Raw genomic sequence first — 12,901 nt, 5'->3', positions numbered from 1 at the left:
GTGGGATGCTCCATTTTAAAAACTGTTCACCTCTGATATGCGTGGTCCTGGTGTAGGTCATTATGACTAATCGTGGGATGAGCTCTGCTCAACCAAGCAGAGTTCCAACCAACCAGGTTCCAAAGAGGAATTAGTGGCATCACTTGGAAGCAGATTTTACAACTGAAAGAAAATAAACTGCAAAAAATCTAATCTAGAAGAAAAAATTAATTAGTATGAGAGCAATCAAAGCATTCATAGAAACAGAAAAGCCACCACTTGTTTGAAGCAAACAGTCCCTTCCTTTCCCTCCTCTGTGTACTCTTTAAAAGAGAAGGTAATTTCTAATGTTTGCACGCTATATTTTTTTTCCTTTAAATTTATTCCTTTGTATTTGACTCTAAGCAGTCTCTCTGTCTCAAAGGCATTTGCAACAACACCTAATTTCTGCTTCTTCAAGGTTAAGAATATCCATAGGTATCCATTCAGGGCATATTTATTCAAAGGTTAGAAAGTACACCAAACTGTTGTCTAGTGTAGACTTCATTTTAGGAGTAAACATAAACACGAAGAAACTATAATCCTGGTGTAATGTAGGAATCTAATTAAGACTAATGAGGCAACATTAAATTTAATGTATGATGCATTTTATATGCCTTACCATTAGAGCTGCAGCAAGCTGTTCGTCAGAGTGCCGAACTTTGGTGAATAAGCCCCTCAAGGCATTGTTAAACAATCTGGGCTTAGGCCTTCTCCTGCCCATTAGGTTGTGTTGGGCTTGGAAAAATCTAGATATAAATGGAAATGTTGGGGGGAGGAAGAAAAAGGGGGGAGGCCTCAAGAAGTTCTGCCCATCTTTGAATGGCTCAGCAAGCTGATAAAAAGGGAAGATAAATGGATGGCTGCGTGTGACACCCTCGAGGAGGTACCAGGCTGGGACAGAAGGGAGGAGGGCCAAGTGTAATGTGTGAACTGCTGTTTGAGAGGCACCTATAGCAACGGGAGTGGGAAAAGGCTGGGATTTAAGTGGCACAGTTTATCAAGAAGAATGGGCATGGTGATCATTGTTTAACAGCTAATTAACAGTGCGGTTAATTGTGGATTTTTCTATTCTTTTCTCTTTTTTTAATCTTTATTCAATTCAGGAAGTTAAGTAAGTCCTTACACGTATTTAACTGTACAGAAAAATAGGAGTATAGCTCCAGATACAGATTTCGCTCTCCAGATTCTTTCCCGCCAGTATAAAGGGAAGACTCCTTCAACAATACAAGCAAAACTTTTAACAATGATTTATCACATAACCCTTCATAGAGTCTGTTTAAGTTCCCATTACTGGAGGGATTTAAGGCTTGTAGATGTGGCACTTGGGGATATGGGTTAGTGGTGGGCTTGGCAGCGATGGGCTAACGGTCCAACTTGATGATCTTAGAGGGCTTTCTGAACTTATTTTATATTTGCCTTAACATGCAGGGAAGTAAACAGGATATAATGAGGGTAAAGATGAGTTTGAATAAGGATTGGGTGCTGAGGAATGGAGAGATTTTTGGAGGAACTTGTAATGAGTTTCATGGGTTTGCAGTATAAACTGATACTACAGTGATGGGCCAGAAGTGCAGATGGAGCTGTAGCTTGGACAAATTCACAGGCTCTGGTGTTAATTGGTGATTGCCAGCTGCTGTGAGACTGGGCCAATCACGAGAAGAAGGTGAGGTAAGGAGGAGTTAGTTGGTATGGGGAGAGGGGATGGGGAGGGCTGGTGTCAAAGTGCACTTCAACCCTGCCGCTCTGAAAGCGAGTTTCAGCCTACTACATCCTGGAAATTCATTCCAGTTTATATTATTGCATGTGTTAGTGATGGCTTGAGTGTATGAGACTTTGAAGTATTTAATCTACACATGAAATTGGAATTTTTTTCTTTCTTTTTGTTTTTTTTTCTCCTGTGGAGTATAGCCGTGGAAACCTGTAGCCTGTGCTGGAAAATAAATGACTGGAAATGTTCCTCGGTGACTAACCTGCTACAAGACACTATTGTAAGTGCAAACACCAAGTTATACTTTGACAACAAACAAATGCCCTGTGCTGGGTTGGAATTAGCGATTCAGCAGTGAGGCTGGTCCGAGGAAAAAGATGCTGTCAGGAAACGTGGCAGTGGTGCAATGGGAAAATGGGAAGAGCAAAGGTGCCTATTGGACAGGTTTGGGCTGGGGGAATGAGTCATTCCTTGCAGGAACATCAGAGAGCACCACGAAAGCTTAGCTGGGGGCAGAAAAGAAAACAGTGCTGCCAGAGTGGCTTCAGGGGGGTGGGAAGGAGCGACGTGTTCACAAGTGTTTGGGGATTGACCTCACTCAGCTGCTATGGAAGTGTGGGTGGGGGGGACGACTTCAAGGCAAGCAGATGTAGGCTGATGCTGAGAGTTTTTACAGTCCCCTGGTGTGTGAGGGACATGCTGGGACCACCCCATTGTACCTGACCTGGCTGCCTGAGAGACGGAGAGAAAAAGCACGTGCAAGGGGGGCGGTTTTCATGCCTGTGTGCCTCTACCTGTACAAACCTGAGGGATGTTTCTGCTGTTACATTCACTCCCTATTCAGTGCTGAAGGTAGATGGAGGATGAATTTAAACAGGGAGATGTGAAGGTTTATGGAAGCAGACAACTCCTGTGACCTCTCCATTCCTCATCCCCTTATGTTCTGTGTTCATCTATCCATAGAAAAAAAACCCCAAATAGCAACTCACAGAAAGTTTAAGTTTATTGCTAAGGGAGTTCTTAATTTATTTTCACTTTATCTTTCCTTCTCCAACATCCTTCTCATTTCATTAATACCAACTACTGATCTTTCTTGTGACTGAGCTAGAAGTATGCATGCTTTTCAAAACACACATATAGGTCACATTTTTTCCCTTTAGGATTTCATCTTTTTGTTGAACACATCACACTCTGCTCAGTTTTGCCAGCTGGGTGCTCTCTTCCTATGTTTGTATGCCGTGGATCACAGTTCTGGGATGTCCTTCCAGCTTGGCCTCACTGATCTGGGCCCCAGGGCAGCCTGTGCCCCACTGGGGTTTGTAACACACAGGTTTAAACACAAATCACAACCAAAACAATCAGGGCTAAGAAATTTGCAAGGCTCCTTAAATCCCACCACTTGGTATTTAACCCAATTCTAGGGAAAATGCAATAGATAAACCTACCTGCCTTTCCTTATTGTGTATGAGTGTGGTTTGGATTTAGGTCAAATTCCTTGAATGAGATAAACATCCTTTTTATCTCCGTATCCTGTTGCAAATGGTTTTTCCTTTAGGAGTGGATTCTCACCCTCCTCTGCAGCCAACTCCCTTCTGCTTTCCCATTGAAACAACCGTGGTATTACCATAGCTTGGGATTTCTGTCTGGGATGTTAGGACAAACAAGGATGGTGTAAACCTTGGGAAGTTTTTGGTCTGCTAGAAAAGCACTCAGATGAGCTTCAAATAGGATTCATAAATTTTACAGGGATCTGGTGGTTGTCAGAAGTCCTTAGTTCTATTTACTGCCAACGTGGCCACGATGTGGTGGGAACTGCTAACTTTCCTGGTGCAGTGTTTTTCCTGCTGGGGTGTGGATTGTGTTCTCAAAATCCATCTGGCCATTACTTGTTTCCCTACCACAACAGGCAGTCAAGGTGGTTTTTACGTAACCAGCCTTCTGATCAAAGAAAAGAGGTGATTCTTGCCCAAAAGTGTTACAGGGCTTCTTCTATCCCTGCCCCTTTGGCTGTGCTCAGCTTCTGGAGGCATTGAGCTGGCCCAGGGAAGTGTTAGTCTGTGTCTGCTCCCTTGAACCTCTTCCCTCTGTAGGGAGCCTCTCTTTTAGACAGTAAATCACCAGCGATGATCTGGGAGAGACTGCTCCTCCTCTCCTCTTCAATAGGTAAATTGCCCTTTTAGAAGAGTCATCCATGCTCCTGTCCTCATTTTTCATATTTCGCTTTAAAAAAGCAGAAAAGAAAAAAATAATCTTCCGGGGACTTTGACTTAAGCAAAGGCACTTTAGAGTCTTTTTCTAATGTCATTCTAAAGTTAAAAAACAATTTGACTTCAAGGGAGATACAGCCCAATTTTTTAAAAACTTAATAGGATTAGTCATGGGAACTATTTTTAGCAAAAGTTCAACTTTATCCATGTATTTTAATGTGGGAAAAGTGTGTCCTTTTCCCTCTGCTAATGTTTGATGTATTCCAGCCCTCCTGCGAGTGTGTTTGAGTATCTTAGGGGCTCTGGAGTGGAGGAGAACTTCCTCTCGGATTCTCTCTGTTTTCTTTCGTGAAAATGACATTCCTAAGCTGTTTCACTTTCTGACAGGAAATGGAGCCTTGCCAAAAATGATTAAAGTCCAAGAAAGCATAACAGTTCCAAAGCTGCAGCAGTTCTTTAGGAGTCCCGAGTTTGACATTGTGTCAAACAAATGTGAAATATTGTTTAATAAATTTGAATAATACAGGGAAAGGGAAAAATAGTTCTTGGCTTATAGTGCTGGTGCTCTTTATTAAGTCTGTAAAGGCTTGCCTAGCTCTAATAAATTGAAATATATACATAAATATACTTGTGCATGGATAACAGTTTAATATTGTAATATATAATGAACAGCGCACACGCACCCCCCACATGCAGACATTGATTTATTTGTGCTGTGACCATATATATATTGATATGTGTGTGTAGACTCCCTCACAAGTTTGTATATATTTACACATGGAATTACCATTCACAGGCAACTCCTGTGCCTGCTTCATATAAGAAATATCATAAGGGTTATTTATAAGGTGTGACGTGACATTATGACTTTAAAAAAATACTAATCTAATGCTAGATAAAATACAATTGTTAACGGTTTCTCAATGGTTTTTAATTCAGTGTTTGTTTAAAGGAATTATTGTGAGGCCTTTGCTTATGCCAAATGACACCTTATCATGTAATTCCAGCGTTACTAGAAGGGCTGTGCCAAGGCTCAGGAAAGCAGTGGGAGTTCTGTGGCACCCAAGAGCCTGGCTCTGCCACCTCTTCCCATGTAACCACTCCCTCTGCCAGGAGGGCTTCCAGCCACTGAGAGTTTGACAGTTTTCAATACGAGGGTATTAACAGTTCTACCAAAATGAGCCAGACTTCTAAGAAATTCCTGTGCTGTCAAACCCAAGTGGGAAAAAGTCCTGCCAGGCTCCAGTAGTCCTAAGGTTACTCCTCAAAATCCACAAAAACCCTTCAGCATTTTTAAGTTGCCTTCCAATTTTATTTTGGATTTTGGTTGTACTGCGTTCACTAAAATCACATAAGACTAGGAATTTCTTTTTTTTACTTTTCTTCTTGATTTTAATATAAAAGCTAGATTACATCATCACCAGATTCCAGGAGCTCTGAAATTTAAAATTAATCTAATGACTTGAGGCTCAATAAAATCAGGACAGTTGGCAACTTTTCTAGAAAACATGAAAAGTTTCTGTATTGGTTCTTGCAAGAAAATTTCACTCGTTTCCCCTCTGTCAGATACATTGCTCCTCCACCAAAATATATCAAATATTCAGGAACTTATAAAATAATAAAAATGTTCTCCTGACACGGTCTCGAAGGCAAAACATTTTTTAAGTGAGGTGCATTTCAAAGCAAAGCTGTGGGAAAGGTTTCTATTTTTCATTCTTTGTATGGAACTATCGTGTTATTTGATTAAAAGGAGTCCTCTTTAATAGTTTTTCTAATGGCATTTGAGATTTCATGTCGCTAAAGTTGAGCTGGGACTGTTCATGCCGTCATTCAACAAGGACAGCAATTCACGGCTACTTTTCAGACGAGCTAAATTGATCAGACAAGTCAGTCAATGTCATTGAGCACTATTTGTCACTTCATAAGCAGCTACAATCTGCTGCTCTATAAATGCAGAGGGACCGTCGAATAAATCACATCAACCAGTGGGAGTAGATAGTATCCCTTCATCCATAATTGGAGCGGTCCTCTCCTGTCACATTCGCTCATTCCCCGCGACTCCGGCGCGGATTGACACTGACAAAGAAAGAGCAGCCGCTGTCAGAGGAGCTGGAGTCTGTCTGCTGCTCCACTCTCCCCACTAATAGATATCTATCATAATATTGTATTAACATCACAAAAAATCAGACTTATAGCTCTGCTATCTGGGTGTATCGATGACATATGTAGGGGTTTCTCCTGGGTTGCGGGGAAGGCTGATTGATGAAAAAGGAAAGCTCTTGATTAAAACCACTTACCAAATCCATCAGCCGCAGGAATATTTACTGCTGTGTATGCTGCTGATTTCACAGAAAAAAATATGATTTAAAAAAAAAGGAGAACCTGATTTGTTGTAAACAGATCTAGAAATTTGTTAATTGTTATTTGTTATATACATTGTGGAATTTTTCCTATGAAGTGATTTTATGGTTATATACTTACCAAAATAATTAAGGAAATGGAACATCTTGAAAAATATTCTCATCTGTTTCGCAAAAAAAAAAAAAAGCCCCCCCAAACTTCTCTCTGGTACCCAGTTTGGCAAATATGCATTTTCTAAGTGAACAGATGAAATCAGAAGAGAATATTTATTACAAAGGTGTGCCAGGCTACAAACTTTTTTCCTGGAGAAATGTTGGATGGTTTCTACCAGGAATATGTTAGACTAATCAGCTCTCTCAGTCCTGGAGAGAAATCACAGTGGAATACCCAAACTGCTGTGTAGTCACATGTAAATCTCTCTGACAACCTGGAGGCACGGATCATTTGTTCAGTGTTCGGTTCCAACAACAAGCACTTGGAGGAAAATACCTTGTTTGCTTATAAAAAGATTGTAGCTGAATATGTAATTGCTGAGAACAGAGCACTGGGATCCCAGGTCTCCAGGATGAGGATCTGGATCCTTTCTCTTTATTTTGGGGGAGAAAAAGTCTTAAGTCAGTTTGCCTGTGTGTAAACAAGGCTTCACGTTGCATGCCTTGTGGGAAAGTAGTGAAATGCTTTCTTTTTAAAGGTGCTCGGCGTAAATGTCATGTTCCTGGCTGGAGTCTTTGCTGGGCCCAAAGGCAAAGTGTAATATCAAATGACTCCTACAATTTTCAGTCTGGGACGTCTCTTGACCCGTATGCACAGATGATGAACAATTTCTCCCTTCTGAGTTGGCTTCTTTGCCTCTTGGTGCAGAATTTGTCCTGAAAGCATGCCAGGAACCTAAGTCATAGGTAAGCAATAGAAATTATTTTATATATGAAAGACTCAATTCTGTTAATATTCATATAAATTCCGCTAGAAATGCAGTTCAAAAGAAAACTCAAAGCAGTAGATCATAAAAATATTCATCGCTAAATACAAGACTTTGACTTGTTTTTAGATGAAAATCATAGAAATGTTATGCTTAAAACCAAAATGTGAGACAAATCCATGTGCGTTGAAGAACTGAACAGCATCCAGAGGAGGCAGCTTACACAGAAGCGCATTCATTGTCAACATCTGATACTGAAAAGGTCAATAGTTAATTAAATAATCCATCACCTTAGGATAGAGAGCCGTCCTCACTTCTGACAATCAATGGCAGAAATATTAAAAGGTCAGAAAATGAGTTACTACATATTGTGTTTTCTTACTGTGTGTTATAAAGATGTGGCTTGTGTTGAGTGGTGCGGCCATGAAGACAGGTGGGAAGAAATATTAGCTGTTGCCCAAATATTTTCTTAGATGCTCTTTTACCAGACTTCTTTATGTGTGGGCTTCTGAATCGATGGACCTCAAAGATGCAGTAAACTTTTGCAATGAGAGTTTAAGACTGTATCACAGAATTTATAACACTCTTGCTTTAATTATCAGTGTGGTTTTGGGAGCATTTTTCTCCTGTGCTTCTTGAGGTTTGTACTGGCATAAACTGGGTGAGCGTGCTGATATTCAGATTTGGTTTAGATATGGGCTAGAGTTACTTTGGGAGCCCAATAAGCAGTTTTTTGGTGTTTATTTCCTTGATCTGATGGGTATAGCAGGGTAAACAAAATCTGCTCAATGACTCCTGCATGTGTCATTCTGCCAGGGCATGGTATGTACCTGGTCCCAGGGTTATCCTTATGAATAATTGTATTACTTATTATAAGGTCATGCTTTTAGACACTGTTTATAAATAATTTAAATTAAATATAATAACAGTGTTACCATAAGTATTTTTTGCTTTTTCTGGTTGTCTTTTGCAAAAGTCTTTCCCTCCCTGGTTTTGGGGTACTCCTGAGTTGTGTTTGTCAGATGATGAGTGCGGGTGACTTGGTGCATTTTTCCATTCCTTTCTCAGGATAGGCTGAAGTTTTCTCGTTTTCTGAATGGAAATTGGGTTTTCCATATGAAGGAAAACAACTGACTGATGTTTCTGTGCCCAACACAGCTGGAGGGGGCTCCTTTAAGCAATGCCCTTCTCACCCTCTCCAACAGCCCCTTTATGTTGGGACCCTCCAAACTAAAGGGAGGGCTATGAATGCACCAGAACTGGGATGTGCTTCCCTCTTCTCCCACAGTGCAGAAACCATATGTACTTATTAATCCCCTCTCTGTTTCTAAATTTTCTTAATTTTGCTTTCCTGGTACATAGCTTTTACCCTGAGTGTAAAAGTCACTGCACTGAATTCCGGCAAGTGTTATATGATTATTTTATCTCTCTCTATAAAGAGTTTTGAAAGACTTTGTATGAGAGGCAATATAAAAATAAATTGCATTGAACTAGGGCTTCACCTCCCCACTTTTTTAGTGCAGAAACCTTTAGAGCAAAAAGTGTAATATAAGGACAGAGGAGGAGATTAAGACTGTGTCATGAAAGATGTGACGCTGGGTGACAGGTCCGACCCTGCCTGGGCAGTTTGGTGGGTTTGCAGTCAGCTATGCATTAATTAGATTTTAAGCATGTTCACAACTGGGGAAAAGCCTGCTTGTATTTTTAGTGGGAAGGTTATTTTAAGCCATGAGAAAGGTATTAGGTACTATCTACTGTGGTGCATTTATATAAACAAAGGTCTACCTGATGGCTGTACAAACATCTGTTCTGTTCTTACCCAACATTGCACGGTTCATTAACACTTACCCTGTTGGCCTCTGAAAGGCCAGTTCTGGAAGCACATAATCTTACTTACAGATCCACAGTTGCAGTAATTTGACTTTTAAAAGAAAATATTCTTAGCTTGGGGGTAACGAGGGGTTTCTTTTTTGCTGTTTTTTGTTTGTTTGTTTAGTGTGTGTGAGTCCCACAGTAAAAATATCATTTTATGTTTTACAATGCCAGCTTAATAAATTACATTAATAAATGACTCCTGGTTCATGAGAAGTGCTGTATTTTGACAATATTAGCCAACCTTACCATTTGTTTAAGCAGGAAAAGTGGGGAGCCAAAATAAAGCTGTTACAGAAGAAATCTCAAGAATGTTTATGAAATTTTGCTCTAGCTACATTTATTAGGAGTAGAAGTGTAGTCTTAATTTGTCATGCAGAATTCCAGGGGAGTGAGTAATTTCTAGAGCTTCTCTAAATGCCAGGACTTAATATTTTTCTGCAGCAATTTGTTTGTAAACATGGAGTAAATTGTATAGGTTGCAATGTGACAAAAAGGTATCTAGGATTTGTCATCTTCTGCTAACAGCTGTTGGGTTTATTTTATAGCATCTCATGGGGTTTTTTGGATAAATGCTCTGCTGATGGCAAGCAAAAGCACCCTGAGGATCTCTAATGGTGGGCACGCACAAAGTTTAACTGTAATAAGCTGTTTGTCAGGGATTTGCTCTCCAATGGATCTGCTCCCCCGGGTCGCAGCCATTCCCACCAGGGTGTCCATGTGTCACCTTCAGAGAAACCCACACTGAACAGGAGGCAAACTCCAGGCAAGATGGTAATCTCCCTTCTGGCAGGGAAAATTTTATGATGTGAAGAGGGGAATCAGAGCTTCCTAAGGAAGATTCTTAGGGGAATGGAATTAATGAATTTTACTTGCCAGTTTCCCTGATACTGCAGGAATCGAGGATATTTTTTTTGTCACTCCCAGCTCTCTTTCTCATCTTGTGACATACTGTAGTTGTGGACTTTGCTCTTTTATTTGGTAGTCTGAGGCTACATCTTTGTTTGTGGTGGACCTGCAGAGCTGGGTTAATGGTTGAACTCAATGACCTTAGAGGTCTTTCCCAACCTTAATGATCCTACTGAGCAGTGCAGATGGAGCTGATGCTGAGGGCGTCAAATCCACCATGTTTGTTTTTTGGGGCTAGCTTTGGACTGAGGCTGGTGTGGTCCCATGGACTGACTCCCTGGTACTGATGGACTGCTTTGGGTTTGCCCTTGGTGTGCACCAGCATTTTAGTGCCATTCCAAGGGCACCCAGCGAGTGGTTTCCAGACAGCTCTTTGCAGTGGAATGTATAGCAGGGACTGGGAGATGTCTTTCAGAAGTTCACTCCGGACTCAAGAGAAAATTCCTGCAGAAACACACACCTGAATGTTAGTGTTTTGTGGCCTTACCTTATGTAGCACGATGAGCTGTGTTCTCAAAACTCTTCAATGTTAGATGTTTCTAGCATGCTTAAAATCGTTCCCATGCCCTCATTCAGTCTTTGTGCAGGAGGCAGGTGAATATCGCCATAGGTGCCATCAGCGCGTCCCTAGGCTGAATGTGAGCACAGCAGAAACCTCGGTAAATTCATGGAAACCACATTTTAGGCACATTATTACCTTGGGAGAGAGATGAGCCTGTCTGCACTAGACATGTCCTTTCCTGAATCCTTTCAGAGGTTTTTCATATTTGAGTAATGTGGCAGTGAGTGAACCAGCACATCAGTTCTCATGGTCCCCTACTCCCCAGATCGATTACACCCTGTCACACCAACACAGCAGAAGTCATCGTCTAAGGGGAAAACCCACTCGTTTCTCACTGCATTCCCAACAGCTTCAGAACCTCTGCCAGCACGTTAGCTCTGATAACATTTTAAGATACTGCTCTATTGAAATGAAAGCCTTGCTTGCAAGGCCACACTGTCTGAAGTTCTCCCATCCCTCATTTAAATCCAGCGTAATTAGCCCAACTACAGACCTTGTTGTTATACATGCTGAAGTATAATGGCTGCTATTATAGCAGCTTGCAACAGCAAAGATATATGATTTTGAACGATATGTCAAGGAAAAATAAACATGTTTCATTTCTTCATTAGATAATGTTTATTTATAGCACAATATATATCTACCTCCACTGTACCATTAAAGTTTTGACTGCTTTTTAACTATAAAATTTGATATTGTTGTGGCAGCTGCACTACTCAAATGATTGTTATAGTACAGCTGTTATCAAAGAGTAAGATTTATAGCTGCCCTACATGGTGTAAAGATATGTGCATATTTACTTTGTGTTTTACTACTTATGTCCTATATTTTAATGACACAAGGTGAGATGAAATAGTGAAATAATAAACTCTTTTTGCTGCCGCAAAAGCAAATGGCACGATTTGTTTAAAGTTGGGTCTTTAATTTTCTATTGTGCTACGATAAAGTTTTTTCTCCCTGCTATTTTGGTTTATTTAAATATATTTTACATGTTAGTAGCAATCTTCGCAGGTTTTTTTACTTCTTTTACTTTTCAGAGAAGTGGTCTGGAAGTGAAGTGAGAACAACATGCTTGATGAAACATGTCAAGCTACATTATATTGTAGGTAAGGATCAATATTTTAACCCTTGGATAGGTTGTTAGAGTACAATGAGCAGCAGCTACCCTCATTGGTGCTTTTCTAGGAAAATTAGATGAAGGTGTGAATTAGGGCACCGATATCCACTTCTATGAGGCTTCTGTCCCACATGACCCTATTGCAGCAGGTCCCTGAGCCCTACACCACGTACAAAAAGAGGCTCAGAAAATCTCTTGGTAAAGGAAGGGGTGAGCAAATCTGTCCAGCTCAATGGCCAGATCCTGACCATCAGTACAAATAATTTATAGCCAGTGTTGAGCTCTCCTGCCCAAACCCAAGGGTGGTTTCCATGGGATTCAAATTGTCCAACCACAGTACACAGCACTTGCAGAGTAGGCACCTTTGGCTGCTGTTTTGATTTTGTTAGTGACTAATGTCTATTTACATATCCTTCTTTTTTTCCACTGGTTGGATCTCACTCAACAAGGAGTGCCTAATCAAAAGGGCCTGCAAGCAGAATTGGGTTGCTTCATGAAGGCTGAGGTCCTTCAGCAGAAAGAGAGAGCAGATCGAGAGCAATGGATAGTCTTGTGTATAAGAGGAGAATTTAAAATTCAAGCGTTCTCTGAAACACTAAAACCAGAAGGAAACAAAAGGAGAAATTAAGCTACAGGGGAGAGGTGAGTGATAGACTTTACATTCTTAATTCATTCTTATGACCTGCTTTGTGCGTCTTTATTTGGTAGATGTTAAGTCCAATCATGTCTGTGTGAAATTCAATTATGTTGCCTTTTTTTGAGTGGGGAAGAAGGGACATTGGTTTCCCCTTAAGATAATCCATAAGGCAGTATTCCTCACTCTAGTCTGTGTTCAGCTGAGTCAATCATGTATTGGTGTTTCCTACCACACTCTTTTATGTATTAAATCTATTACATTTATACTTTTCTTGCAATTTTTGTTTGTTTGAAACAGGAAAACATTAACTACAGGAACTTATCTGCTCTCCTTTGAACTCACTTCTGCCTGTTGCCTTGAACATTTCCTATGCCTGTAGTACGTACTTTTATCTCTCCACTGTATTTTGAATATATTTGAACGAAATTAACAGAGTGTTTGAGACACCTTCAGCTGGAAGAGCTGAGCACTGGACAACTCGGTGTTCACAGGCTCTTGCTGAAGATTCAGCCTGCACATCATGGAGTGGAATGTCAGGACTCTGCCAGGTTTTAATGCACTGTACCAACTCTTTCGACTTGGTAGGGA

The 12,901-nt window shown here is 40.6% G+C and overlaps 1 long non-coding RNA gene across 1 annotated transcript in view; it reads left to right on the top strand.

Annotated features, from left to right (window-relative positions):
- The window catches only part of LOC108448155, a 140,902-nt gene that overhangs the window by 44,366 nt on the left and 83,635 nt on the right, over positions 1–12,901 (top strand). The window contains exons 4-7 of the long non-coding RNA XR_001863947.1: positions 1,930–2,009; positions 6,989–7,196; positions 11,597–11,665; positions 12,126–12,318. This is a non-coding gene — a long non-coding RNA (uncharacterized LOC108448155). The remainder of the gene's footprint in view (positions 1–1,929; positions 2,010–6,988; positions 7,197–11,596; positions 11,666–12,125; positions 12,319–12,901) is intronic.

The sequence above is a fragment of the Corvus brachyrhynchos genome, unplaced genomic scaffold, assembly GCF_000691975.1.
Source record: "Corvus brachyrhynchos isolate BGI_N302 unplaced genomic scaffold, ASM69197v1 scaffold126, whole genome shotgun sequence".
In the NCBI taxonomy this organism is placed as follows: Eukaryota; Metazoa; Chordata; class Aves; order Passeriformes; family Corvidae; genus Corvus; species Corvus brachyrhynchos.
The sequence above is the reverse complement of the archived record's forward strand: the minus strand, read 5'-3'. Positions and strand labels throughout refer to the sequence as shown.